Genomic DNA, 6,132 nt, shown 5'->3' with positions numbered 1-6,132 from the left:
GGAAACTGTAGCACAGAGGAGTTTAAGAGCATTTTTCCAGGGTTGCACAGCTAGCGAGAAGTACTGGTAGGATTAGAGCCCAGGCAGTTTAGTTCCCGCAGCCACAGCTCTACCTGTCTCATTTGCTGCAGCCTGTACTTCTTAATCCTCTTCACCTATGTTTTACCATCCCCCTGCCTAGAAGTGGGATTTCTGGATCATACGGTAGTTCTATTTTTTAATTTTTTGAGGAGATTCCACACTGTTTTAATGGCGACTGAAACAATTTCTATTCTCAACAGTGCACAAACCTTCCCTTTTCTTCACATCCTTGTCACCACTTGTTATTTCTGATCTTTTCAGTAACAGCCACTCTGACAGGTGTGAATGTCTCATCGTGATTTTGATTTGCATTTTCCAGGTGGTTACTGATGCTGTACATCTTTTCATGGGCCAGTTGGCTGTCTGTATGTCTTCTCTAGAAAAATGTCTCTTTACATCCTCTGACCATTTTTAGTTATCTTGAATTACAAGAGGTCTTTATATATTTTGGCTGTTAGCGCCTTATCAGATAAATCATTGCAAATATCTTTTACCATTCAGTATGCTGTTTTTTCATTTTCTTGATGATTTCCTCAACTGTGCAAGTTTTTCAGTTTTAGTCCCATCTGTTTATTTTAGCTTTTGTTGTCCTTGTCTGCTGAGACAGATGCAAAAGTATTAAGACTGATGTCAAAAAGTTTATTACCTGTTTTCTTCTAGCACTTGTATGACTTCAGGTCTTACATTTAAGTATTTAATCAATTTTTAAGTTTATTTTTATGTATTATAAGGAAGTGGTCCATTCCCTCTACCCACTTTGTTTAGAGTTTTTATCATAAATCGGTGTTTTTCTCCCATTTGTCAAATGATTTTTCTCCATCTATTAAGATAATCATGATTTTCACCCTTCATCTTGTTAATGTGTTATATCACATTGATTTGCAACCATCCTTGCATCCTTGGAATAAATACCACTTGATAATAGTATATGGTCCCTTTAATATATTTTGAATTGGGATTGCTAACATTTTGTTAAGGATTTTTGCACCTATGTTCATCAAAGATGTTGGCCTATGATTTTTTTTTTTTCTTTTCTTTCTTCTTTCTTTCTCCTTGTGTGGGTCTATATTGTTATCAGCTTCCTTCTTAGAGCTGCTTTTGTTGCATTCCATAAGTTTTGGAGCATAGTATCTTCATTTTCATTTGTTTCAATATGTTTTTCATTTCATTTTTTATTTTTTCAATGACCCTGTGATTGTTGAGCAAGCACATAGTTTAGCCTCCTCATCTGAGTTTTTTCCCAGTTTTCTCCTTAAAATTTATTTCTAATTTCATACCATCATGGTTGGGAAAAATGCTGGATACAATTTCAATCTTCTTTAAGTTTATTTAGATTGTCTTGTAGCCTAACATTATCTATCCTGGAAAATGATCCATGCACCCTTGAGAAGAAAGTGTATTCTGCTTTTTATAGTTGGAATGTTCTGTATATATTTGGTTAAATCCATCTGGTCTAATGTGCCATTTAAGGCCAATGTTTCTTTACTACTTTTCTGGCTTATATATCCATTGATATGGATAGTGGGGTGTTAAGGTCCCCTACTATTATTGCTTTACTGTGGAAACCCCCCCCCCCAATGTCTTTTAATACTTGCTTTACATATTTAGGTGCCTTTATGTTGTGTGCATAAATACGTACAAGTGTTATATGTTCTTGTTGGATTGATTCCCTTATCATTATGTAATGCTTTTGTCTCTTTACAGCCTTTGTTTTGGAGTTCTATTTTGTATGATGTATTGCTACCCCAGCTTTCTTTTCACTTCTATTTACATGGAATGTCCTTTTCTACTCCTTCACTCTCAGTCTGTGTGTCTTTAGAGCTGAAATGAGTCTCTTTTGGACAGTATATAGATGGGTCTAGCTATTTTATCCATTCAGCCATCCTATATCTTTTGATTGGAGATTTTAGTCCATTTATATTTAAAGTGATTATTGATGGGTGTGTTTTTATTGCCATTTTGTTCATTTCTTTTTTCCTGGTTGCTTTTGTAGTTCTCTATTCTCTTGCCCTCTTCCCTTGTGATTTGAGAATGTTCTTTAGTACTATTTTTCGATTCCTTTCTATTTTTTTGTGTATCTATTATAGGCTTTGGTTTGTGTTTACCATGAGGTTCATCTATATCTAGCTAGGTATGCAGTCTGTTTTAAGTCGGTGGTTGCTGAAGTTTGAATGCTTTCTAAAAACATCACCTTTTTACTCAACTCCTGTTTTATGTTTTGGATGTCATATTTTACATCTTTTGTGTATCCCTTAACTAATTATTGCAAATATAGTTGATTTTACTACTTTTTATCTTTTAACTTTCATACCAGATTAATAAGTGATTGACCCACTATTTTTACTATTTACTTTACCAGTGAGATTTTTTTCTTTCATTTTTTTTTTCTAGTATTGGTTTTTTCTTTATGTTTAAAGAAATTCATCTAATATTCTTAGTAAGTTGGTTTAGTGGTATTGAACACCTTTATCTTTTGCTTGTCTGGCAAAATTTTTTATCTCCCCTTCAATACTGAAGAATACCTGATAACCTTATCAGGTATTCTTGGTTGCCATTTTTTCCTTTTAGAACCTTGAATGTATCATGCCACTCCCTTCTGGTCTATAAAGTTTATGCTGAATGATCATAATCTATGGAAACTTCCATTACATACAACTAATTGCTTCTGGCTTGCTGTTTTTAAGATGTTCTCTTTCATTTTTGACATTTTAATTACAATGTACCTTAGTTTGGATACTTTTGGGTTCGTCTTCTTTAGGAGTGTTTATACTTCCTCAACCTGGATGTCTGTTTTCTTCCCTAGGTTAGAAATGTTTTCAGTTATTATTTCTTCAAATAAGTTTTCTTCCCCATTCTCTCTCTTTTCCTTCTGGAACCCCTGTAATGCAAATGTTGGTATGCTGGATGTTGTCCTGGAGGTCTTTTAAACTAGCTAATTTTTCTTTTACATTTATCATTATTTCATTCCATGCTGAAATATATATGACATAAGCATGATGAAAAACAAATTTCATTATAAGCATTTTTATATGGAGATGAGTATACATACTCACTTTAAGTTCCACCTTCTATTTCCTGAAATTCCAATATATTTCACTCATGCAAGCACATTGAGATAAAGAATAAATATCTGAAGACTGAAGTTTTTTACCTATAGAAATATGATCAATCAGATTCAAACTTCCATTTGTCACTAGAATATTTAGAGATTTACTAACCAACTATCCTCATTTTCTTTTCTTTTTTTTAAAGACTTTATTTGAGAGAGAGTGAGTGAGAGTGAAAGCATGAGCTGGAGGGAGGGGCAGAAGGAGAAAGAGAAGCAAACTCCCCACTGAGCAGGAAGCCTGACCTCAGTCTCAATTCCAGGATTATGGGATCATGACCTGAGCAGAAGGTAGATACTTAACCAACTAAGCCACCCAAGCACCCTCATCCTCATCTTCCTTAATTCTTTTTTTTTTTTTTTTCCTATTCAGTGTGGGTGATTTCCACTATTGAGTCTTTCATTCATATGTTCTGTATCTTCTAACCTACTGTTTATTCTCCCATATATTTTTCATTTCTGTTATTGTATGCTTCAGTTCTGATTGGTACTCTTTTATACTTTCTCTTTATTGAAGTTCCTTAGTGTGTTTATATATTCTTCTCTTGAATCTGGTAAGCATATTTATGACCATTACTTTGAATACTTTATTGGGTAGACTGCTTATCTCCCTTTCATTTTGCTCTTTTTCTGTGGGTTTTGTCTTGTTCTTTTGTTATTCCTCTATTTCTTCATTTTGCCTGGCTCTCTGTGTTTCTTTATATGTATTAGATAGTTACATCTTTGGTATACCTTCCAGTCTTAATGGAGTGGCCTTAGGTAGGAGATGTCCAATGGTGCTCAGAAGCACAATTCCCTCTGGCATCCAGAGCCAGGTGTTCAGAGATGTCCCCTCTGGGGGCTGTATGCTCCCTCCTGTTGGGGCAGGGCTGTGAATGCTGCTAGCATGCTGCTGTATGGCTTGGTTTGCAGCCCAGCTGGCTGCAAGGCCTGACCATTAGAGCTGTTGGCCCATTGGTAGGTGGGTTTATCATCATGATGGCTATTATGCCCAGTCAAGGCACAGGGCTGTACAGGGCTCTTGGTGGGGAATGCGTCCTGCAACAGGCAGTGTAGAGGGAACATTCCAAAAGAGCACCCACAAGCACCAGGATCAGCTACTGAATGAGATAGTAGAAATGGCTACTATGAATGTCTCAGTCCCTGTGGAGAGGCCCAGATGCCTCTTGCCTTTCTGGCAGGTGCTCCAAGATTAGCAAGTCGGTTCCTTTACGATGTGCTTTTTGATCTGGTCTTTTTGTGATGGTTACCAAATTAAGTGAGTCTGTGTTTGAGACCTTTAAGAGAAGATTTACCTTTCCCTACAGTTCTGTAGTTTTTCTGGATGTATTCCCTGTTACTTTTCAAAGCCAGGTGTTTTGAGGGCTCATCTTTCCTGTGCAGAATCTTAGGGTTCAGATCCTGAAGTCTGAATCTCTTGCTCTTCAGAAAGAAGTTCTGTACCTTTGTGATTCCTTCTGACCATAAAAGGCCACACTTGTGTTGTGTTTTCTTTTCCTTATCAAGAATATATCTGCTTCTTCTACCCATCTCAGTGCTATTCTTGGTTGTAGAGGTTCTGTTCATCCAGTTTTTAGGTCCCCTGCTGAGGGAATTATTCCATATACATTTGTAGATTTGGTGTGTCTGTGAGAAGTGAGCTCAGGATCTTCTTTTTTTCTTTTAAAGATGTTATTTATTTATTTGACAGAAAGTGACACAGCGAGAGAGGGAACACAAGCAGGGTACATGTGAGAGGGGGAAGTAGGCTTCCCCAAGCAGGGAGCCCCAAGTGGGGCTTGATCCCAGAACCCTGGGATCATCACCTGAGCCAAAGGCAGACACTTAATGGCTGCAACATCTAGGCACACTGAGCTCAGGATCTTCTTATAGCACCATCTCACACTGGTGTTTGGTTTATTTCATTTATTTTGCTCAGGAAAAGTTCTGTGAATTACAAACAGCCAACTCATGTGTGACATTGCCATATTTAACTCTAATTTTAAACTTGAGTCAGTTTATATATTTTAGTACACATATTGAGGTAGGTAAATAATTCACAAAAAATTCTGCAGCAAAAATTCTCGAGACATAAACACAGAACAAGATGCTTTTCACAGGCTTCTCCAGCTTTCCTTCCTGGGAAACCGAACCAAGGGGAGATCATGTTTATGAAAGGAAGTGTTGGAATCTCTGCCATCCTCCTATCGTCCAACAGACTTGCTGGACCAAAGAGAAAACACACCTGCCCCTTTCTGGCTGGCAAGTGGTATTGTATAGTTCAACAGGAAATAAGGTGGGGCAGTAATGGATTCAGCCTGCTGATGCTAATAGAACTTTGTGAGAGAACAGGGAGAGAATTAGCAGTGGTAGAAGTAAGTTTAAGTAAGTTCACAAGAGTAAACATTTTTGTAAAGTCAAGAGTCTTAAAAAATGATTACATTTTGGTGGAAGCAAATCTAACAAAATACCATAGACTGGGTAGCTTATAAACAACAGAAATTTATTTTTCCAAAATCTGGAGTCTGGAAAATGCAAGATCAAGTTTTCTGTCTGGTGAGAGCCTACCTCCTAGTTCATAGATAACTCTTTTCACTGCATCCACAAATGGTGGAGGGGGTAAGGGATTTCTCTGCATTTACATAAGTAACTCTGACCTAGGGAAATGATCCCAAGAACCTAATACATGATCAAGTTCACAAATTACTTTGTGCAAAACTTGTAACTTTTTGAAAAACTTAAAACTATATAGACCTTTGACACTAAAATAATATAAAAATAATTGAGAATAAAATTGAAATACAAATTACAGACTTCTATAGCAAAATTTAAAAGGGGAATTTGGTTGTGATTTTTATATTAGATCAAGTTGCTGAAATTTATTTTTAGTAAATATATATGCTTAAATTATAACATTATTTTTAAAACTTTAGTTAAAATACTCTTCTGGGGTATCTGAAATGGTA

This window comes from Mustela erminea, chromosome 1 (assembly GCF_009829155.1).
Source record: "Mustela erminea isolate mMusErm1 chromosome 1, mMusErm1.Pri, whole genome shotgun sequence".
NCBI classification, from domain to species: domain Eukaryota; kingdom Metazoa; phylum Chordata; class Mammalia; order Carnivora; family Mustelidae; genus Mustela; species Mustela erminea.
Note: the sequence above shows the minus strand (reverse complement) of the source record.